Here is a 25,185-nt window from a genome sequence, read left to right as displayed (position 1 = left end):
AACACCGGCGCTGCCTTCTCCCCAGGACAGTATCCGAGTCTGGGATTGCGCGTAGTAAACGGGTGATACGGGAGGCAGGGGTCCCTTGTATGCAAAATTGCTCCTTGCCTTCTAGAACACTGTTTACTCCCCTTTTCCGTGCGTGTAAAATAATTATGTTGTTAAGAGGAAAGAAGAAAAAAAAATATTATTAATCAATAAATAAAAATCATCTTTTGTCTACATGTACATACTTCCATTGTGCATCTATTTACCTTCCATGTACTTGGATCTGTGTGTCTGTTACTTTTCTCCTGAAAAAGCATATCCAATGCACTACCCTATTTCTCATCATGTGCCTCTATCTATATATTTAATCTAAATATACTTCCTTCCTTTATGTATCTATATACTTTCAATGTACTTATGGATTCATATATTTATCACTTTCTTCTAATTTATAATTTCCAATGCACTAGCTGATTTCTCAGCCTATACTTCGCTCAATATATCTTCTAGCCCAACCTTCTGACTCATCTCAAACTTCTTTCTACTACTCCTTCCGATGCACTACCCTATCTCTCATCCTATACATCTATCAATATATCCTCTTCATCCACTCTCTCATTTATCCCAAACCCCATACCACTACTATGATCGCCAAAATAACCCTTTCTAGACTCTCTCCTGCTCTACCCCTCCTTGCATCATCTGACACCTCTTTTTACTACACCGATCCCCTAAAACAAACCTTTCTAAACTCTCCCCTCTGACTCCTCCCCTCCAAAACTCATTTTTACTCATCAAAAAGCCTCTTCCTACTGCTAAGACCTAAAAAAAAAAAGAAAAAAAATCTTTCACGCTTTTATCCCTCCACTATCCTTTTCGATCAAAATTAACAGACTAACATTTTCACTTATCAAATTCCATATTCAACTATACCAATATACTGCCCAAATAACTGAATAACATATCTGCTACTCAAATTACTTCATATTTATACTGTACTAATTTTCAACACTAATCCTTTATGGGTTCCGGAGTGGCGTGCTAGTCGCCAAAAAAGCACTTCAACACCCATCAGGGGTAATAAGTGCTATATGAATGCTAATCTTTCTTCCCCTTTTATCCCTCCGCTATCCTTCTCACTCCAAGTAACAGACTTATATCCACCATTGAAATTACCTCATATTTCACCATATTAATTCACCACTAATCCTTTATAGTCTTCCTGAATAGCGTGCGTCAACAAGCGATAAATAAATACAAACCTTTGTCCTCCTCTATCCTTCTGCTATCATTCCATATCCAAATAACTGACTAACCTATCCACCACTTAAAATGTACTTGCATGTTTCACTATACTAATTCAACACTAATCCTCTATGAGTCCCGGAGTAGCGTGCTACCCGCCGAAAAAGTGCTTTGACGCCTCCTCAGGGGTAGTAAGCGCTATATAAATGTAATTACAATACAATACAATACAATTAGGTTGCTCTCGTTTGTGGCGAGGTGGACTTTGTGGGTAATCTTTGTTTCCAAGGTGCTATCTTTCTTCCGTAACCTATTTTCTGTCCAAAATACCTGTATTTCCCCATTTATGTCTGGCATTTGACACAGCCTTAGCTGTGTCACCAGACAAATCCCCTCCCGCCCCCCCAGAATAAAAACAAAAATATTTTAGTAGGTAGTTATAGTTAGGACCAAAGTTTCCATAGGAAAAGTATTTTTGGTTTTGCCAATAACTTTGATGAATCTTTACAAAATTTTCAAAAAACACCCCCTTCTTGGTTCAGCTGTTGTGTTGAAAGTTTCAGTTTAATCCGTCATGCGGGGCTGCTAGAAAAAAAGGGGCTTCCAAAACGCTCTTCCCCCATGTTATTTCTATGGGGAAATTTCATTATTTGAACACAACTACAGCCTGAATCGCTGAACGTAATCACACAAAATTTGGAGGAAAGCTAGAGGTTGTTTCATAGAGCGTGCCTTCAGACACTTAAACAGAAAGACACCCCAGACATTGGGGGGGGGGAGGGGTGCAAGGATTCCCACAGGGACCCTGTCTGGGGATCAAAGCATTATTTATTTTTTATTTGGCTGCAAATTCAGTGGCGGATCAGCAGCAAAATTAGAATACGACGCATGCCCTGGGGGCCACCGCACACTCCAGGGGTTATTTATTCAATTTGTGAGGGGAGGCCCATATGGCCACCCCTGCAGCCTGTGAACCGCCACCTCCACAGGGCTTTTAATTTTTGATATGAGGTGGCTTCACAGACTACCGGGGACCACCACCTCCCTGGGCCCAAATAGTTTTTTAAGAAATGGGAAGGGGGGTGCGTGGCCCACCTTCCCGGTATGTTCTCTGGGGAAGGCCCTTAATCAAGGAAGAAGAGGGGCCGTGCACCCCCACCTTCCTGAAGCCATGGTCCTGTAGACCCCCCTCCCATCCCGGCTCCTGCTATGTCCCTGGGACATAGCTGTTTGCAATGGCTTGATAGGAGCGAAACTGCAAGCACAATTGCTTTTACACACAGGGAGCTGCATGTTAGCAGCCCCTATGTGTAAAAGCAATGCTGGCTCCTGCTGGAGGTGAGGAGCCAGCAGGGGTCGCATGGGCCTTACGGCTCCCCCTGCTGTCCCCATCTTTAGTGAGTGGGTGCCCTGACAGGTCGGCCCACATTAGAGGGTGGGCCCTGGGGATGGGGTACCCAGGGCCGAAATCAGCCCAGGAGGGAGGCCGTATGCCCCTTTCCCATTATTTAGCTTTTTTTTAATTAAAAAAGTGAGGCTGGGCCTTGGGGGATGGGGTCTCAGGGGCGGGCCTAGGCCCGGGACGGGGGGCCGCTCGTCCCGCCTCACCCATTCTAAATAGTCCTGGCCCCAGGGGATGGGGTCCCCGGGGCAAAAATTGGCCCAGGGAACGGGTGCCATGCACCCCCCTCCCCAAGTAAAGAAGAAAAATAAAAAAATAAATAAAAAGATAGGCAAGACTCTGGAGGACCCCAGCCCCCCTTTCCTTCACTACTCTGCAAATGCACCTCCTGGTGCACTGCTGGTTGGAGGAAGTAACCTTGGATGCTAAGGGTCCTTGGGGCCAACAGTCCCTCCTACCAGCTCTGTTAAGTTCCGTACATCCTCATTGCTGAGAGGACTTTGGAGGCCACACTCTTTCTCCACCACTCTGCAAACACTCATCCTGGCGCACAGCTGTTTGGGGAATGAATAACTCTTGGTTCCAGAGGGTCCTTGGGTGCCAACTACTCCTCCTTTTACCTCCAGGAAGTCCCACACAGTGGTATTGCTGAGAGACAATGCCCCCTTTCTCCACCACTCTGAAAACGCTCCTCCTGGCGCACTGCTGGTTGGGGGATGAAGTCACCTTGGATGCTGGGGGTCCTTGGGTGCCAACAACCCCTCCTGTTACCTTCAGTAAGTCCCACACAGCAGGATTCCTGAGAGCTGAAAGCCCGCTTTCTCCATCACTCTATACACGTGACTCCTAGTTAAAAATACATAGGAATTTACTTAAAAAAACCAAAGGTTACAGGGACGTTATAGTTGGGCTGAGTTTTCACCCATCCAAAACCAGTGAAATTCAGCAGTTCTAGTTACCTGAGCTAATTATAACGTATGCCCCTGCAATGCACTGCTTATTACATCACATCATCAGTGATGCCATCAGCAATGTCACTGACCAGGTCATGAGTGATGTAATATGTGAAGTCATAAGCAGTGCATTGTGGGGGTGTAAGTCATAGTTCGCTCTGGTAACTATAACTGCTGAATTTGTTAAGTTATAACAACTTATAAAGCGTGCAAATACCCATAAGTGTCTCGGCGCTAAGTGATCCAGAAGGTATGGCCTAGATGAAAAAACCTATGAATTGAAGAGCCATGTTTTTATTTGTTAACTAAATGACAATAAAGTAGTACTGGCTCTAATCTGGAAGGGAAGAGAGATCCACAGCTTAGCCATGGCAACTACGAAACGTCTGCCGCCCCAATTGGTTCTGTAGGTTCTTGGGATGACAAGAAGATTAGCACCTGCCGAACGCAGGGATCTGATGGGAGTGTATAACTGGAGTGAGTTCTTAAAAAATTCTGGCCCTGTATTATGAATCACCTTATAGGAAATGCAGAGTGCTTTGAATTTTGTTCTGCTTCTTATAGGCAGCCAGTGAAGTTGTCTAACCACCTTGGAGATCGATTTAATTTCGGAGTGCCCGACAGAATCTAGCAGCCGCGTTCTGCACCACCTGCAGCTTACTAAGAACCATTTCCTGTGCATTAATCAATAGACTGTTGCAATAATCGACCTTAATGCCAGGAGAAAGTTAATATCTGCTTTGGTTATGTCCAATCGGGATGAACGGCAGCAGTTTCCTCTCCATTTTAAGGACATACAAATATGAGGATACCACTGCATTAACATGACATTTAAAAGACCGCTTGTTGTCGAGAATGGCACCCATGTTCTTTGCTTTAGTGACCGGGATTGGGGGCAATCCCAATTTATCCGGCCACCAGCCCGAAGACCATAACAGAGATAGAATTCCAAAGACCATAACCTCTGTCTAGGACAAATTGAATTTAAGACAGTGTATTGACATCCAGTCGCTGATGGCCAACATGTCATCATGGAAGTTAACCAAAATGGTGTTCCCGTTCTTGTGGACGGACAGCACTAATTGGGTGTCATCCGCATATGACGTGAGAGCTAATCCAAAGAAGTGAATCACCTGTGCTAAGTCGGTGACGCAAATATTGAACAACGTCGGACTTATAGAAGATCCCTGTAGTACTTCGCACAGAAGTGAAAAAACTGGAGCGTGAAAATTGCCTAGGCTAACTAGGGGTACGTTCCAATACAAAAGAGGCCAAAAGGGATTTTGCCATGTTCCCAATGCCTAGTGCAGAGACACGCTTGATTGGCAGGCCATAATCAATAGTGTCCAATGTTGCAGATAAGTCCAGTAGCACAAGTACAGCCGCTTCATCTTTGTCTAACACAAACCTAATCTCATCTGTAGCTTTGATGAGTGCGGTTTCTGTATTGTGGCCTTTCCTAAAGCTGAATTGTGCTTCATCCAAAAGCTTGTTTTCGTAAATGTATTGAGCCAATTGATCGTTCATAATTTTCTCAGCAAGTTTAGCGGACAGTGGGAGACGTGCAATTGGTCGATAATTGTTGCCGTGCCCTGTGTCCAATTTAGTTTTTTTAACAGTGGGAGAATATAGGTCTTTTTCCGTTGGGAGGGATAGATGCCTGAGCTAAACATAGAGTTCAAAATATTAGCCAGGTTTATACCTATAAGGTCTGGAATCAATTTCAGAACAGAGGGGGGACAAGGATCAAACAGTGAGCTGGATTTAGCCATGCTCACCAGATCAGTTATCTGTTCCGCAGACTCTGGCTCCCCTCACTGTTCTTTCCTCAGCCAGAACCAAACCGTCTGCACCTTGGTTCTCTCAGCTGCTAAGGGAAGAAAAAAGCAAATGTAAAAGGCTTGAACGCCTATGGCGCCGCACCTACGATTTAGCGGCTGAAAAAAACAATTACAGAATGGCGCTAAAAAAATTCAATAAAATCAAACAAAATGTCATGAAAAAATATTTCGCTAGCAAAATCAAATTAGCAGACAATTCAGCCAAGGTGCTCTTTCAGATTGTGAAAGATTTTACGAATTCTGCGGCCCTCTCCCACAAGACTGAGCCCTGTCAAAAACTCTGTGACGGACTGTCAGATTTTTTCCATGAGAAAATTCATCTCATCTATGATTCTTTTAATGTAGCTAATAGATTTGACACTGAGGTCATACCCGGGCACACTTCCAATAAAGACATTAGGTTAAGTGCATTTAAAACTATCACCTTAGAAGCAGCACTGAAGAAACTTCAGCTTTGTAAATCGGGTTCACCTTTAAACCCCATGCCAGCCCAAGTCTTTTCTGCAGTGGCCCCGGTGGTGGTACAACCCCTTGTAACAATATGGAACACCTCTCTTCTATCTGGTCAGTTCCCGGAGACTTGGAAACAGGCTATTCTCATTCCCCTCCTGAAAAAACCAGAAGCGGACCCCACAGTACTCGATAACTATCGCCCGATATCATTGCTTCCTAAACCAGCTAAAATCTTAGAAAAAATAGTCCAAGAACAACTCTCGGACTATTTAAAAAGCAATGATCTCCTTCATGATTCACAATCCGGATTCAGGAAAGGGTATAGTACCGGGACAGCACTTTTAGAGGTCTCAGAGACCGTGCGGGAGACTGTGGACAGGGGCGAGGTAGCCATGTTGGTGCTCCTCGACCTGTCCGCAACTTTCGACACGGTCTCCCATGCCATCCTTCTTAACAGACTCCGCGAGCTGGGGATCTGTGACTCCCCTCTAGCCTGGATCACTTCCTTTTATCGGACCGTACACAACAAGTATGGTGCCGGCCTTTCTGGTCCAAAGACAAAAAAAACACTGGGCTGCGGGGTACCCCAAGGATCTGCTCTCAGTCCCCTCTTTTTTAATGTGTATATCGCACCCTTAGCAAAGGTGATTGAGACAACTGGGGTTAGAGTGATCTCATATGCTTATGATACTCAGCTCATCTTTTCCATCATAGACCACTCACCCCTTGGCTTTATAAATCTTAAAACCTATCTCTCGAATATTGTAGCGTGGATGACTTTGAACACGCTAAAACTTAACACGGATAAAACAGAGGTACTGTTTTTTAATCAAGCAAACCCCATGCCACCCACCACCTGGTGGCCAGCAGAACTTAATCCACCACCCTCCCCGGTAAAGACAGCTCGTAACCTTGGAGTTCAATTCGACAATGAATTATCCTTCAAGACTCAAATCCAGAAAGTCACCTCTTCATGCTTTGGTAAATTACACATGCTAAAAAAGATCTCCCCCTTTCTCTCCGCTGAGGCTATGAAGACAGTGACCCACGCCTTGATCACCTCACACCTGGACTACGCGAACTGTCTATATCTTGGACTCCCTGCCTACTTACTACACAGGCTGCAAATGGTGCAGAACGCCGCAGCTAGGCTGATCTGTAAAGTCCCCTACCGCCACTCCATTTCACCCCATCTTAGGAAGTTGCATTGGCTCCCAATCTCTGCTCGCGTCAGATTCAAGGCCCTTACACTAGTCTTTAGGGCCCTGAACGGCAATGGCCCCCTATATCTGAGACAGCGACTGAAACTGGTCCATTCGTCCCTCAACCTCAGATCGAACCATCTCCGGCTCCTACTCCCCCCAGATTCCGCCTTGCAAGAAAGGGTAGCAGAGCATTTGCAGTAGTTGTTTAAAAAATATGGAACTCCCTACCCATCAGTCTCCGTTTCGCTAACACTGAATCCCAATTTAAGGGCAAACTAAAGACCTTCCTATTTTCTGGCTGCTAATTCCTCCCTCCTGTTCATTCGCAATCCTTAGCGCCGGGACATCCCCGTTGGGGGTAGCCGTGCGCTCTACAAATGTAAAAAAAAAATCCATGACTGCAAAGCTGTCTAATAACTCGCTGTTTAAGTCCAGCTGACTCATAACCTCGAAAGAGGCATTAAAATTGGAATAGATTCGATCCACCTTAGCCTGGAAACTAAGGGCTAATGAGTCACAAAAAGCTTGGGATGCTACATTAGCATGACTGCATCATGTTGCCACCAGTTTAGACACCACCCGAAACAATGGTTTAGTGGAATTTTGTGTGGTTTCTATCTCCCTTGTATAGTAACTACTTTTTTCTTTTAATAAGAGGTATTTCTAGTTAGATAATGCTCGTTTATAACCAGCTTTCTCCTGGCTGTCATACTGTAGGTGCCAGCACCTCTGTTTCCTGCACCGTTGTTTCTCCAGCCTCAGAGAACCGCTGGGAGGGGGGGGGGAAAGTCCTGTTTTTGGAAGCTGTTTTATACGGAAGTAAATTAGCAAAGGCGTTTTGAAGCCAGTCCGTATAGTTAGTAGTGGCCAGCTCTGTATCTAGCTTCTGGCTGACTATTAGATAAATACTGTTTAAGAAGAGCCTGGTCTGTACCATTCCAAGATTTGATCTGTTTACGGCCTTAGAAAATATTCACTTGTTTTGTACGAGTGAAATCTCAGCCTAACTATAACATCCCTGTAACCTTTGTTTTTTCTGTGAGAAAAATAAAACTAAAAAATATATATATATATAATTTTTTTTTTTTTTTTTACTGTGAACTGTAATATATATAAATATATAGATATATATATCCAACATACAGGAACCCAATTCGAAACAGGCCACAGGAGGTCACAATAAGTTATACTTCTTTTAATACTCGGCAACTTGCTTACAAATGTTCATCTCGGGTGAATCATTTACCAGCGCTCTCACAACTTGATGAACTCTTGCCTCTGACGAAGGGATGCTATTTCCTGAAACGCGTTCGGCGCTTTGAATTGGCTGTGTCCGCCCGAGATGAACATTTGTAAGCAAGTTGCCGAGTATTAAAAGAAGTACAACTTATTGTGACCTCCTGTGGCCTGTTTCGAATTGGGTTCCTGTATGTTAGATATATATATATATATATATATATATATATATATATATATATATATATATATATATATATATATATAATCTTTCTGACTATGAAGCAGTTGATGCCACGGGTGAAAAGGTTGTTGAAAAGAAATGCCCTAGACTAATAACATCTTTTAGCAATGAGGACAAAAGGATTCGAGCCATTGTTAAGAAAAATTGGCCAATTCTTTTGACTGACAATGTACTTGGTCCTAGACTATCCAGCAGTCCTACCATAACTTTTAGAAGAGCTAATAATATGGGAAATATACTATACAAGGGCAGTCCAGAAACAATTTCTGATAATATGTGGCTCAAACCTGCCAAAGGGTTCCGTAAATGTTCCAGTTGCAGAGCCTGCAAGTTTGGAATCAACACAACCCATTTTCGGACCCCGTTCATTACACAAGAAGTGGCAATCTCTGGGAGCTATGTTTGTAAAACAGAATATGCTGTGTATGTCCTGACGTGCACCTGTGGATTGAACCACATTGGGAGTACCAAGCTACACGTGCACGTCAGAATTTTGCAGCATCTTCGGGCAATTCTTCACACTGATCCAGCCTACCCCGTCGCTCGCCACTTCAAAAGATGTCATAATAATGATGTGGCATGCTTAAAATATTTTGTTGTAGGTGATATCCCTAAGCAACGCAGGGGAGGCAATCGTGAGCAACAATTGCGTCAACTCGAAACTAAAATGATATTAGAGTTTGACAGCAAATGGCCAAATGGATTAAATAACACAGAAGAATTGCATAATTTTTTGTAATAGTACGGCTCAGCTCTTAGATATTCTTAGTCAGTTTGATGCTTTTCTGAATTTTGATGAATATTGCTGTTTATTGAATGGCTGTTGTGGACGGATTAAGTGTGTTTCTCCTCATGAAACATAGGTTCCCTAATTTCATGAGAAATGAGTATTAACGATATGGAGAATACACTTTTTGTAATTATGATGAATTCCGTTTGGCAATATTCCACATATAGTTATGACTAAAGAATACAAGCGATTTCCTAACTAAAATTTATGATTTATGCTGGAGTGATGACATGTTATTGATAACACTTGATGTTGAATCATTATATACCAGTATCAATCACACACAGAATGAATGCTACAGAATATTTTTGGGCAAAAAGATCTGTCGAATTTTATGCACATAACAAAGCTTTAATCAAACTTATTGAGTGGTGCTTACACAACAACTTCTTCCTTTTTGGAAGGGACTTGTACAAGCAATTGAGAGGTGTGGCGATGGGTTCTTGTTTCTCCCCCAGCTATGCGTGTCTTCACGTTGGCTGGTGGGAGGAACAAGTCCTAAAAAAGCAGCATAAGACATGGTATCAAGAAAAAAACATTTGTTATCTCCGCTATATTGAGGACATCTTTATTCTATGGCAGGTAGATGAATCTGAAGCCCATGTCTTTGTGGAGGAGATCAATCAAAATGATCTCAATCTTAAATTTACACTCCCACATAGATAAAACCAGTGCGGAATTTCTTAATGTAAAAGTTTATATCAAAAATGAGAAGATTGAGACAACAGTACACAGGAAATCCACGGCTGGAAATGCCACCCTCCATGCTACAAGTTTGCACCCCAAACACTTAATTGCCAGTATCCCTTATGGAGAGATTTTAAGACTGAAACGTATATGCAGTACTGAGAGAGAATTTGATGGTTGCCTTAATGAATTGATGGCCCGGTTAAGAGCACGGGGTTACTCTGATGGATTATTGCAAAAACCATTCAAAAAGGCAGAATTAAGATCTAGAGAAAGCCTTTTTGGCACTATAGATCCTATCTTTGTGAGCTCTGAAACAGTTGCTTCCACGGGAGGAGAGGTTGTTGAAAAGAAATGCCCTAGACTAATAACATCTTTTAGCAATGAGGACAAAAGGATTCGAGCCATTGTTAAGAAAAATTGGCCAATTCTTTTGACTGACAATGTACTTGGTCCTAGACTATCCAGCAGTCCTACCATAACTTTTAGAAGACCTAATAAAATGGGAAAGATACTAGACAAGGGCAGTCCAGAAACAATTTCTGATAATATGTGGGTCAAACCTGCCAAAGGGTTCCGTAAATGTTCCAGTTGCAGAGCCTGCAAGTTTGGAATCAACACAACCCATTTTCGGACCTAGTTCAGTACACAAGAAGTGGCAATCTCTGGGAGCTATGATTGTAAAATATGCTGTGTATGTCCTGACGTGCACCTGTGGATTGAACTACATTGGGAGTACCAAGCTACAGGTGCACGTCAGGATTTTGCAGCATCTTCGGGCAATTCTTCACACTGATCTAGCCTACCCCGTCGCTCGCCACTTCAAAAGATGTCAAAATGGGGGGGCGTGGCCAAGATGGCGTCGGAGTAGGACGCTTTCTCGAGCCTCTCCGACGCCGATCCTGCATAGCAACTTATTGCGGGGTCCCAAGGCGCCTTGCCTGTGCTGCCTGCTCGGCGGAGGCTGCCGATTGCTTGCGGAGTGCCCCGGTGTCGTCGCCTCGGCGGAGGGTGGCCGACAGGAGCCGTTAGTAAGGAGCAGAGCTGCGGCCTGTGAGGCGGCGGCCTCGCGTGACTTGGAGGCCGGAGGAGGCGGAGCGGGCCCTGGCGCAGCTTCGGCGCTGACTGTACCGCGCTGAGCGGGTGAGGCAAGAGCCGGCTCTTACCGGCGGAGGAGCGCTTGCTGACCGGCGCTGAGAAGGGAGCTCGGCGGGCCGCGTCGGTGGCTGGACGCTGCTTGGGGCTGCCGGAGGGGCCGGACACCAGGTCGGGAGGCGGCCCCTAGACCACGGAGCGGCTCTGAGCGCTGCCGCACGGACCCGGCGAGGGAAGAGCAGGTAGACCCCCCTGCTCGGAGGGCAGCAGCCTGGTGTGTCCACTGGCGGGGGAGGACAGAAAGAGCAGCGAGGTAGCGAGGCCGAATATTCGCCCAGGCACGCGCGCCACGCTGGGGACTTCCGGACTCGGCCCTGGAGAGTGAATGCGACTGGGGAGCTGCCGTGTGGTCGTGCCCACGCCCGCATAACGCGAGGAGGGTCACACGAGTCTGGCGGCCGGATCGCGGTGGTGACGAAGCTTTGGTCAGCATTGGGTACATTTGGCTCTGCTGGGGGACGCTGTGGAGTGGCCTGGCATTGCGCTTGTGGTGTACTTTTCCGAAGGAGGCTCCGCCGGCGTGGCTGCGCCTTTCAGCTTTGCGTTGGCGCCAGGGTGGAGCGGTGGACTTGCAGCTCAGCTTATTAGCTCTGCTCTTGGACAGCGGGACGCCGGGGCTGCCCGCCGCCTGGGTGGTGGGTCCCTCTGGCGACTGAACGTTTGGCGCCACTTTGGAGGAGCTCTGACGGTGGCGGACCGGACTGGCTTCTCCCGGGTCTTGACTGTTGGTGTGGACACGTGCTGTACTGGGTCCCAGCGGGCCCCGTGTCTGATCGCCGACTTTGGGGTGTGAGCCTTCCGCCCGCCTTCTGCCCCGGGGGCTGGGAGAACCCTTGCACGCTTGGAGCATCAGTGAGCGGTGGTGGCCTGATGGGAGAGAGACCGCACTATCATCAGAGTATCCCTGACTGTCCTCTGGAGAGTGCGGATAGCGCCGTCGAAGAACTGTCCTGATAGGGTGAGTCATTGACCCGAGTCTCGCCTCCCAGCGGCGGCTATCCAGAGCCTGAGTGGAGGTGCGTGGACGCGACTCACAGCTATGTCCGGCTCGCAACGCAAAGGGGGGAAGGCGGGGAAGGACGTAATCCCCAAATCATCGCAGCAACCGGCGTCGCCGGGAACCAGCAGCTCCTCCAGACAGTCGGATGATGAGGCGCCGGCAACTAAAGCCTTCATGAAGGAGCTCTTCGCGACTATCAAGGACGACATTTCCGAACTCCGTACACAGTTGGCCTCGGATCTCCGGGAGGTACGGAGGGACGTAGATGGGATTGGCGAACGGGTAGCGACGCTGGAGGACCATGACCTTAGCATGGCGAATGATGTGCACCTTCTCCAACAGGACATCATACGCCTTACGGAGCAAAATCTGGATTTGCAATCCCACGCAGAGGATTTGGAGAACCGCTCCAGAAGAAATAACATTCGTATTAAAGCAGTGCCCTGGGACGGGGAGGCAGGGGACCTGCGTGGATACGTCCTGGCCTTGTTTCTCCAAATCTTGGAAGATGAAGAGGTGCGTGACGTCCAGATGGACAGAGTGCATAGAGTGGGGCTGCCCAGGAGGGGCGGGGGGCCGCCTCCGGATATCCTCGTTTGCGTGAATGACTTTCAGTTGAAGGAAAAGATCTTGAGGAAAGCAAGAGTCACTACCTCGCTGCAATTTAGGGGCCATCACCCCCAGCTTTACCAAGACCTGGCGGCGTCGACCTTGCAGAAACGTAGAGACTTCCGGCCTGTGACCGCCTTTCTCCGGGGGCGCGAGATATCCTACTCCTGGGGCCATCCCTTTCGGATCATCTTTCGGTGGGAGAATCGGCTGCGACAGATCAGTTCCCTGCGAGAAGCGATGGATCTTCTGGGCATTGAAGAAACGGAACCGTCACAGGAGGCGCGTGGCTCTTCCTTCCGGAGGAGGCGTCGCTCTTCCTCATGGCATAGGGTGGGCCCATCCCCGGAGCGGCGGCGTCCGGACTCGGCGACTAGTGTGCAGGAGAGAGGGGCCGCGGTGGCCTCGGTGGCCTCCGCCACCATGACGGGTTCCCAGGCGAGCTCTGGAGCAGCGTGACCCCGAACTTATGGAGTAACGTCGGAGGGGCTCTTGGCCTGAGGTCCTCGGGGTATAAAAGTACTTTTGGAGAAGACACCCCGGACTGTGGCCCTGGGGGTCCCCAGGTGGATACCCCTGCCCCGACCCCAGTCCAGTGGGGGACTTTTGAACCGTGACCTACTGGAACTGAAGACTGCGGGGTTCAGGTTCAGTGCCTTGAATTACATTTTGTTATTCTTTGTTCTTGGGGGGGTGGCGGGTGGCTTTGTTGGCGCTCTGTCTTTAGTTGTCATGACAGGGCGACTTGAGTTGGGGATGGGAGTTCGGGGAGTGGCGGCGGACTTGTGTGTTGAGTGCGTGTTGGGAGGGCCTTCTTTATTTCGCATATTGTTTCGCTATGTGCCTTCCTTGACCCCTACGTGCCTTGGGAACATGGATATTGTGCAGGTCTTGCGGAGCGATCGGGTGGGCCTCCTGGGGTGGGGGTGGCTGAGATCCCTTCCTAAAGCCCCTATGTCTGTTTCCTTTGTCTGGGCTTGGTTCGGGGTGCGTGTGTGGGACCGGTGCGGGCATCGGAGCTGTCTGGCTGTGAGCATGGCGTGGATTCTGTGTTGTCACTTATGCCTGTCAGCTTAGGAACTTGGAATGTTAAGGGCCTTAACTCCCCGCAGAAGCGGCAGAAACTATGGAAGTACATCATAGATCACCATTTAGATGTGGTGGCCCTCCAGGAGACCCACCTAGCTAGGAAAGATGAATTAAGGCTTCGTCACAGGCAGTTCCCCCTTATTTACAGGGCCTCTGCGGCCACGAAGCATAGAGGGGTGGCCCTACTCTTCCGAGCTTCCCTGCATTTTCAACCCATGGGTGTGAGGGTGGATAGGGAAGGCCGTTGGCTGCTGGTGAAAGGACTGTTGCGTGGTCGCCTATGTACTTTTGCTGTATTGTATGCTCCTAATGCAGGACAGAATGGCTTTGTGCAGGATCTATTGGACAAAATGGGGGACTTTGTGGAGGGTCACTTACTCTTACTAGGCGACTTCAATATGATATGGGACAGGGGTCTGGATAGCTCTGGGGGCCGCAGGGCTGACACTGGCGTTTTCTCAGACGGAACTAAACGGCAGTTGGGGGACATGGGGCTGTTTGACAGTTGGCGCTTCCTCCACACGCAGACCAGGGATTACACCTTTTTTTCCAACGTCCATCAATCGTACTCCCGCATTGATTATATCTTGATCAGTCAGGCCCTGCGGGGGGACGTGCAGTTAGCTAGTATCTTCCCGCTTTCACTTTCGGATCATAGCCTGGTGGTTCTGGGACTACACTGGGCCACTGGGGGGGATGGCTGGCGCAAGTGGTATTTCCCGGCAGCCCTGGTGCGAGATGAGGGATCGTGTAAGGCCCTGCGCAAGGCGATTGGTGACTTCTTCCTCCTCAACCCACCCGCAGACACGTCGGTGTACACCACGTGGGACGCGTGCAAGGCCTCTCTACGGGGCACGTGCCTCGCCCTCAACGCAAACTTGAATAAACTGAGGCGCGAGGAGAGGGAGGCTTTGGAAGTGGAACTGGTTGCCCTAGAACAGGCCCACAAAGCGAATCCCTCCAGGGTGACCCTACGCCCCCTGACGGCGGTGCGGGGGAAACTGAGGGCCCATTATAATAATAGGGCGGAATTTACCCTTCTGCGACTTAGGCGTACCTCCTATTCCCAGGGCAACAAGATCGGTCGCCATCTTGCCCGGCAACTCCGGGACAAACGTGAGAAGGATTATATTGGGGGAATTCGCGATCAGGCGGGCTCTGTTCAGCATAGGGATGCGGACAAGGCGACCATATTCGGGCGCTTTTATGCAGCGCTCTACTCGAGCGACGCCCTTGATCCCGGCGCGCAATCCACATTTCTGGAGGGCCTGTCTCTCCCACAAGTCTCTAAGGACTGGAACGACTTACTATCCTCCCCCATCACCCGGGAGGAGGTCTTGGACGCCATTAAAGGTCTGAAGCTGCACAAGGCCCCCGGGCCTGACGGCTACACGGCCCTCTTCTACAAGACGTTTGCTTCTGAAATATGCGACTACTTGGTCTCCCTCTTCAACGCGATGGCGCTTGATGGTAGAACTACGGACTCCATGGCTGAGGCACTGATCAGTATTATTCCTAAGCCGGGGAAGGATCCTACCCTTTGTACGTCCTACCGCCCGATTGCGCTTCTCAACCTGGACGCCAAATTGTATTCTTCTATTCTGGCGGGTAGGCTGCAGGACCTGATGCCTGCTCTGATCCATCCTGATCAATCGGGATTTATCAAGGGCAGACAGACCCATGATAACCTGCGCCGCGTCGTACACCTCATTGAAAAGGCGGAGCGGTTTCGCATACCCGCGGTACTAGTTGGGCTCGACGCTGAGAAGGCTTTCGACCGCGTCGACTGGGGGTTTTTACACCAGACACTCGTAGCCTTCGGTTTCTCGCCTTCTTTCGTGAGGATGGTCGAGGCTAACTACAGTGGCCCTACGTCTCGTGTGTTGGTCAACGGCCATAGATCCACGAGCTTTCGTCACTCCCGAGGGACGCGCCAGGGATGTCCCCTCTCACCCCTTCTCTTTGCTCTTAGTATTGAGCCATTGGCATTGGCGGTGCGAGACAATGAGAAGATTCTTGGGATTCCCTTTACAGGCGAGCAGCACAAAATCTCGCTCTTTGCGGACGATGTCCTGTTGTCTATCGGAGAGCCGGCGACGTCGCTACCGCATGTCCACTCGGTACTCTCTGCCTACGAGGAAGTGGCAGGCTTCAAGGTTAATTTCGATAAATCCTACGTACTAAACCTGACCCTCTCGGCGGGGGATGTGCAACTGACCAAGCTGCTCACCCCGCTCGCTTGGGCGTCGGAGTCCTTGCTCTACCTAGGCGTGCGGTTGACTCCCACCGTGAACGCCCTGTTCCACGCTAACTTCCCTCCGATGTTATCTTCCGTTAAAATTGACCTGGAGCGATGGAAACCTAAATTCATCTCGTGGTTGGGCAGGATACACGCTCTTAAAATGGTGCTCCTGCCCAAACTGCTGTATTTATTTCAGGCCTTGCCTATTCCGATAGGGCTGGACTATTTCCGCCGGTTGAAGACCGTGATGCTGCGATATGTTTGGCAGGGGGGCCGGGCACGGCTTCCGTTTTCAGTCTTGCGGCGTCCACGCTTGGAAGGGGGGGGTTGGCTTTCCGGACATGCATTTGTACTACAAAGCCGCCCAACTGAGGGTCATTGTGGAGTGGTCCCAACAGAAGTCGGAAAAACACTGGCTCCACATGGATCGGAGCATTGCGGGCCGCTCCATCTGGGATCTGGCCTGGAAGCCCAAGGCGGATCGCCCCAAGAATGCTTACGTTAGCACCCCCACGGGCACGGTGCTGAAGGTATGGGACACGGTGAGCGGTGACGATCGTTGGACCACATTCCCGTCCCCATTCACCCCGATTCACTTCAACCCAGCTTTTCTCCCGGCCCTGACGGAAGGTCCCTTTGATGCTTGGAGGATGGGTGGCTGTAGAGCCCTCACCCACTTGTTCCATGGCGCCGATCCCCTCACTTTCCACAACTGTATGAGGGACTATGGAGTCCTCCCTGCGGAACGCTTTAGACATCTCCAGCTCCTGCATTGGGCGACGTCGCCTGCCGTGGTGGACGCAGCTACCAGACCCCTGTCGAAATTTGAATCCTTCCTTCTTCACACTTCTACCATGAGGGGTACGATCTCATTCCTGTACAAATTGTTATTAGACTCTGCCGTTTCACCACGACCGCGATACCAGGATCATTGGGAATCCACACTGGGGAGGGACATTTCTAATACCGAATGGCAGGCCTTATGGAGAGATGTGACTGCGCACAATCACTCTACTGACCTCAGAGAGGCGCACATGAAACTCATCTTTGATTGGTACCTATATCCCTCCAAATTGCACCGCATGTTTCCGGCTACTTCTGACAGGTGTTGGCGGGGATGTGGGATGTTGGGAGACTTTACTCATATATGGTGGGACTGCCCCTCCATTAAGCCGTTTTGGGCTGAGATTCTATCTCACATAAAGGACATCTTGGGTTACCCGATTCCGAACTCCATGGCCTTTGTCCTGTTAGGGCTTAGGGACTCGCTGCTTGAACACCAGACTAGGGCGGATAAGCGTGTTATGTGGTTGTGTTTGGGTGCGGCCAAGATGACTCTAGCGGCGGCATGGAAGTCTTCCTCTACCCCGGCTATTTCCTTGTGGCATGCCCGACTGTGGCGTTTGTTGAGTATGGAACGCCTCTCTGACATCTTCCTGGGGAACTTTAAGAACTTTATGTACAATTGGGGCCCGCTTGTGAGGTTTCTGTCCCGAGGCTTACCTTCAGCTGTATGCCCATCAACGCTGCGATCTCTCCATCTCTTCCAAATTTAATCTCGAGACTGTCTGTATTGCTTTGTGTGCTTGCTGGTCGCCGCCACTGGGGGGTGGGTGATGTTGGGGAGGGACGTGGGTGGGGGATAGTTGGGGTAATTGTCTTATGTTCTTCCTTCTTTTCTCTCCTTTGTTGCGACTAGCTATGCCTAGGGAGGGCTACTGGGTTGTGAGTGAAGTTTGGGCGGTTCTTTCGAACTACAGGTACCTGTTCTGGACTAGACTCTGCAGTGGGTGGAAGTTCCCCCATTGCCTGTCGACCCTTTGTTGACTACCTATGGACTATGGAGCACTGTCGCCCTTCTTCTATGGATGAGCCCCTCCCTATGTTTTGCGCCTCCTGTGTGGGGTTTTGTGGCGGTATGTCGCCTGTCTTTTTTCTTCCCTTCTGATTCCCCTCTTACTGTTTCCCACCCCCTTTCTGTTTCAACTGGTATACTGCAAAATAAAAATTAAAAAAAAAAAAAAGATGTCAAAATAATGATGTGGCATGCTTAAAATATTTTGTTGTAGGTGCTATCCCTAAGCAACGCAGAGGAGGCAATCGTGAGCAACAATTGCGTCAACTCGAAACTAAAATGATATTAGAGTTTGACAGTAAATGGCCAAATGGATTAAATAACACGGAAGAGTTGCATAATTTTTTGTAATAGTACGGCTCAGCTCTTAGATATTCTTAGTCAGTTTGATGCTTTTCTGAATTTTGATGAATATTGCTATTTATTGAATGGCTAGTGTGGACGGATTAAGTGTGTTTCTCCGCATGAAACGTAGGTTCCCTAATTTCATGAGAAATTAGTATTAACGATATGGAGAATACACTTTTTGTAATTATGATGAATTCCGTTTGGCAATATTCCACATATAGTTGTGAAAATATAAATTATGTAAATAATCAAATTATAATCTTTTTTGTACTGCATATTTTACCTCCTCTTTTGTATCAATTTTACCGTAAATGATAATATTTTAAAACACTAGTTATATATTTATTGCAATGTTCTATCCTGTTTATTAGGATTCATTGTTGTTGAATATATGATCAATAGATGTTATTTATCATACGGTTTGCAGTTTATAATAGCTATTTTTGCACAAATGGTTTGCACAGTTTTTTAGCACAGCTAGTTAAAAATCGTACATGGTATGACATGAATACAACTTAAAAGACGTGATAAGTGAATACGCATCATTGGATCTCTGGTTTATAGATAGCTTGAGGCAATGTAGTTAGCACTGTATTGAAACAGTTGATAGTGATATTATGTATAGGTATATTTATATTTATATTCTAATGTATATATTGAAATCATATATCTTGCCATGTGCTATGCCTCAATCCAATTTATGTATTTATAGTTATTCAAGTGATTGTGAAGATTGTTGCCCCTGTATATATTTTCTTATGTATATTTTTCTAAATATCTGTATTTATATAGTAATAGCATAATATGCAAAATACAGAGGTGTATTTGATCTCACGTACCTTCTAATGTCTTTTAGATTGTTGGTAAATGTCAGATGAAAGTTAGTATTTCCTCACTGTTGATGACCACATGATAGTGTCACATGGTGTTTGGGGGGAATACACTACCGAAGCATTTAAAAAGAGATTTGTTTGCTGTGGCCGTTATGTGATCAAGGGCTTTTGACGCCTGAAACGCGTCATCTTTGACAAACTTGGCGAAAGGAAAATAAACGAAACATCTTGCCGATTTGCTGTGGTCTGTTCTTCTTCTTCGCCGGCTTTTCCAGGTCGGAGGTGGTTTGTGGACTTGGTAATTGATATATAATATATATATATATATATATATATATATATATATATATATCTGGTTGCAGTGTGGACATTGTCTTACCTGTGCTATTAGATGGCCCTACATGCTCATCCTAATTTACCGTTGTCAACCGATAGCTCTCTGCGTCTTGCCTGTAATAAGTGCTGCTCATCTGTCCATCCAGGACAGTGTTACTACAACACCTCTTCTTTGTACTTCTGTACTATACGGAAATCAGAATCATATGTTATACGTCTGTAATTTACAGTGATTCATTTATTCTTATCCTGACATGGATGTAATTCATGAACTTTGGCAAGAAGTGCTGCTCATCTCCCCAAAAAGATATGTGGTACCACGTGAGATGCCGATTGCATTTGTAGTATATGATAATGCGTAAATACGTCTGTAATTCACAGAGATTTATTTAGAAATTGAATTTCATGTATTTCTTTGAATGAACACTGGCAGAGTACATACGACAGGTCGATCGCTTCTGTATTACATGCAAATCAGCATTACGTACTATGCGTCTGTATTTTACAGCAATTTGTTTTCCTACATTTTTATATGTATATAATTTTCAGTGAATTAACTGTGGCTACCACAACCGGTACAAAAGAGGTTGGGTTTTTATGTGGCAATTTGCCTAGAATTCCTTTGACCATTCCAACATGTCTGCCATTATCATTTTTGGACTACTCTTTGTGAGTCCTACCTTGGTGTTGATTACTGTTTTGGAGTACGAAAAACTTTATTTAATCATGGTGTTTACCCTGTGATTTTACACGTGATCAAGGCTTTTTGCTGAAATGCGTTGTGTAATAAACTGCTGTATCTACATTTGGATCCCTCTTGCCTTTTTGCCTGAGAGCGCAAAGACACTTATTCTTGTGGACACTTGGAATACGTTAATACAACCGGACTGCTTCGCCGGTATCTGCGCCAACTTCCGCTGGGTTCCAGCACTCCAGAAGAAGCTGGTTGTTGTGCTTTCATATCTATATATATATATATATATATATATATATATATATATATCTCCTCCCGTGCTTGAGAAACCGCCACCAGAACAGAGGGCGCGTCACCGGTTACTCAAGCTTAACCCGGTACAAAACTCCACATCGGTATTACCCAAACAGGACGATGCCATCTGGTGATTAAATATCTTTTATTGTTGGTCTTTCAACGCGTTGCGCCTGAACCAGCAGGCTCGTTCATGAATAAAGTTTGATGTACAAAAACACAATTTTTAAATATCCTGTGTAAGTGACGTACGTCACTTGAAAACTACACAATGCATATAGCTAAAAAACAGACTCGTAGTTTCTCGTCTGTTTTACGTTATGCGTGAATGTAAACTTGATAATCAAAAACTAGATGTTACACATTTGATGAAAGAGACAATTCAAAATTAAATTCCATTTCTCAATAAAATAATACTGCGACTCGTCGCAATTAGAGTTTTGCTCACACACGCTTTTGAATTCCTTATTAATAAACAATGGAAAATCAAGGCCCAGTGGGCTAGAGCAGCATGTCAAACCTCTTCAGTCTTATTGCATGGATTAAAATTTCATCTAAATTTTAATCCATGCAATAAGACTGAAAAGGTTTGACATACTGCTCTAGACTACTGGGGCTCGAGTCTGTTTTTTTAGCTCTATGCATTGTGTAGTTTTCACGTGACGTACGTCACTTACACAGGATTTAAAAATGGTGTTTTTGTATATCAAACTTTATTCGTGAACAAGCCTGCTGGTTCAGGCGAAATGCGTTGAAAGACCGACAATAAAAGATATTTAATCACCACACGGCGTCGTCCTGCTTGGGCCGATCTCTATCTATCTATCTATCTATCTATCTATCTATCTATCTATCTATCTATCTATCTATCTATCTATCTATCTATCTATCTATATATCTCTATATATATATAGATAGATAGATAGATAGATAGATAGATAGATAGATATATAGATATATAGATATATAGATATATAGATATATAGATATATAGATATATAGATATATAGATATATAGATATATAGATATATCTATATATCTATACTAGCAGCCCGTCCCGACGTTGTCCGGGTTCAAAAAGTAAATTGTATAATCTTGTAGGCAAAAGGTCCCAATAGTTAATGTCACTTGTGTTTCCTTGTTTGTCCTTGCCCCCTCCCCCGTGAGAATGTTGATACTTCTGCCAAGACGATATTTTATGTAGCACATGGTGATGTTGGCGAGTGAAAAATTTGTTTAAGCCCTGAAGTCAAGTTTTCTCCTTAGCGCCGCAATAAGTGGGAGTGTCACAGTGGTAAAACAGACAGCGGCGAGTGAATTCGTACCTTTGTTCTTAGGTTTAGGATGTAAGTACTGTGGTGAAAGCTGACTCGCTTAAGGGCCATGCGAAAGCCTGTTTTTTGATGTATGATATCTCCGTACGATAAATATTGCAGCTTCAGAACGGCAGAACGCATACTCGCCTAAGCCCTGAAACGCCGTGTAAGCCGCACCTCTTTTGCTTGAGGTCTTCCCCCTGTGACAAACAGGAGCGTGTCCAATGGTGAAATCGTTTCTAAAATATTCATCGCAAGGCTTGCATGTGTTATGCGAGTTATGTGGCGTGATTGGTCGGCTGTGAATGCAAGCCGCGCCCCGTCCCTGATGTCAGCGTAGAACGGTAATGCCCAGGTCAATGATTCTGCCTACCCGAAGATGTGTGTGTGAGTGAATATTTCATGTTTGCAATATGCTGCACTGTGATTATTGCGCGTTTGAAATACTCTGCACTGTGAGCGTGAATGGTGTGTTTGGTTTTGCACAGTGACATCTCCTCGCATCTCAATGTTCTCCTCGCCATCTAACGCCCACAACTTGCCTCTCTGAATGTTAACGCCCACATCTAACGGCCAAAAGGGACTACTTTACCACTGATGGCGCCCCCCTTTTTTTAGTGTATATGGTGTCAATTCATATAGCCTATGTCCATCTTCTGGACCTCCCCTTTCCAACGCTGTATTGGGTGTTGTGATTGGTGGTGTACTTATCGAGTTTACTTGGCTCAAAGGACACAGTTCTCACTTTATAAAAGTAGTATAGATATAGATAGAGATATATATATATATATATATATATATATATATATATATACGCACACGCACACGCACACGCACACGCACACACACACACTCTTTTTATTTTGATAACTTTGGGGCCTTTTGAAATTTTCACAACTAGTACACAAGTTAATTCAGCTACTGTCTTGAAAGTTTCGGGGTTATTTGTCAAAGGGGGGGAGGAGGGGGGAGAAATGTGGGAGGGGTCCCAAAACACTTTTTTCCGCATGCACCGTCTATGGAAATTTTGCAACATTTAGACACGACTACAGCCTCAACCGCTGAACAGAATGCCATCAAATTTAGCAGAAAGCTATATCTTGGTGTGGAAAGATCTTTTTTTGTAATTTGGTGTAAATCTGTTAAGTAGTTTAGGAGTTATTTATGAAAGAAATGTATAGTTATCTAGGGACGCAGATGTACCCACGGGTGAGCCACGGGTCTGGGGGAAAGCAAGGCCCTGGTTGGCAGGCTGCAACATGACAGAAAAGTTGAAGCCACCATTCTCTTTGTTACTGCAAAGCTGTAAAAACCTTTCTGTTCTCCTGTCCTTAAGGCTTTGCTCTTCTGGCCTGCTCCATCCACTCCACCTCATTAGTCACCAGCGCCGGGACGCCTCTTCGCTGGGGCAGCTGTTGCGCTTCAATAAACTATTAAAATAACATAACATAACCTGACTCAGGGGAGGTAAAAATAAAGTGTTAAAACATATGTGGGGTCAGGATAAAGTTATATATCCTGACTCCACAGTACAGATGGAAGGGTCCATGAGGGACGCCTCATGGGCAAGAAATTTCCCCCCAATTTTTTTGGGGGGCCCAAATTGAGGATCCACGGATAACTGCTGATCTGAATCCCAATGGAAAAAAATTAAAAAGCAGTGCATAATGTGGGGTTGGACATATTTGAGGGGGGTATAGGTCCAAGCCATGCATGGAAGTTGTTGTATTAATGTACTGTAATTATATATTACTTTGTTATAAAAAAAACCCACAGAAAATCACAGGGAAAAAAACAAAGGTTATAGGGCTGTTATAGTTAAGTAGTGAGGTTTACGTTTTACCCACACAAAATCATAGCAATTCAGCAGTTCTAGTTCTTATATGAAGAAACTATAACTCGTGCTGTTGAGTAACTTTAGGCCACGAGTTGTAGTTTATTCAGATAATTAGAACTGCCTAACTGCTATAGTACAGTGTGGGTAAAACAGGAACCTAACAAAGACGTCCCTGTAACCTTTGTTTTTTTCATTGTGTATGTGTGCATGTATATATATATATATGTATATATATATATATATATGTCCTCGATGAGGTGCACTCAAAACAGGTTTCTTCCTCTCTTATTTCAGCAAGAACAAAGCAATACAAGGTTATCAAATTAATCCATCCGGTCTTAACGCGTTTCGAACTTAACAGTTCTTGTTCAAGAGCCATATGTCGAGCTAAGCAGCGATAGCAAAACAAACACCTGATCACCTTAAATATTTCCGCCCCCAGTGGGCCTCTCAGTGAGTCCGACAAGTGCATGATGGTGTTCGTAGTTTTGCTAAAAATACTATCACTCCAGTGGGTCCACTCCCGCTTGGCAAAATGTTTTTCTTTTTAAAGTGTACACCAAACAGTAGGATAATACAATGCACATTCTTAGAATTGTGGAATATTTGTTGAGACCCGCCAACTCACACCGTGCCACCGTGTGCCACACAAGATCTGCTGCTTTCACATGGTCGCCCTCAGTGAGGAGCCGATATCACAACGAGTGGATTTCCAGCTCATCTTACAAGGACTTGAACTGCCGGTGTCCATTAAGAAGAACAATTCCTTAGAACATCACACCAGCCTCAGCATTATTTTTTTGGTTTTGGGAGGTGGGAGCAAAAGTTAAACACTTCTCGATACGCTGCCCCGCCCCCTCCTCACACGTGAAATGAATTTTTTTAGTTGGCGAGTCTCGATACATTTTTTGTTTAATATATTTATTTAAAATAACAAAACTCTTTAAATAAAATCAAATGACTGCATTTTTCGCACACCATTTTCAGCAGTTTATGCTAATTTATTATATTAGATTTAAGGAATCTCGGTTTTTCCTAAAACGTTCGGATGCTTTCTACATTCATACATGCATATTGAAAAGATAATATCTAGATAATAATGACCCGAATATGGAGCATAATGTACATCTATTCACATAATACGATGCGTAATGTGACGCGTAATGTGACTTTTCACCTCACACCGCGGCGGGATGCCTGGCTTTCACCTTGGGGATACCCAGTAGGGGTTAGCGCACAGGGAAAAAAAGCCAGGACGGGTTCCCAAATTAAGCGCCTTGAGACCTTGCGGTGATAAGGCGCTATATAAGAACCTTTGACATGACATCGTCGTCAGTCTGCTTTATTTGGTGTCGCGCTGCCTCTTACAGGCAGAAACTCCAGCTATATGCAATATACAATCTATAGCACTCAAACTGCTGTTTTTGCATTTCTTCTTATTTTCAGCGAAGAGTAGCGAAATTGAGTACATTTCACTGGTCGGAAATACACTGTAGGTCAGATTTGAGTATGTGCAAAAGGATTTTGAAATG

General features: G+C 45.9%; 1 protein-coding gene across 6 annotated transcripts in view; it reads left to right on the top strand.

Annotated features, from left to right (window-relative positions):
• Positions 1-25,185, top strand: part of UNC13B (unc-13 homolog B) — a 3,555,093-nt gene that overhangs the window by 586,522 nt on the left and 2,943,386 nt on the right. The window lies entirely within an intron of this gene.

The sequence above is a fragment of the Lissotriton helveticus genome, chromosome 2_1 (genome assembly GCF_964261635.1).
Source record: "Lissotriton helveticus chromosome 2_1, aLisHel1.1, whole genome shotgun sequence".
NCBI lineage: Eukaryota > Metazoa > Chordata > Amphibia > Caudata > Salamandridae > Lissotriton > Lissotriton helveticus.
This window is presented reverse-complemented; position numbering and strand designations above follow the sequence as displayed.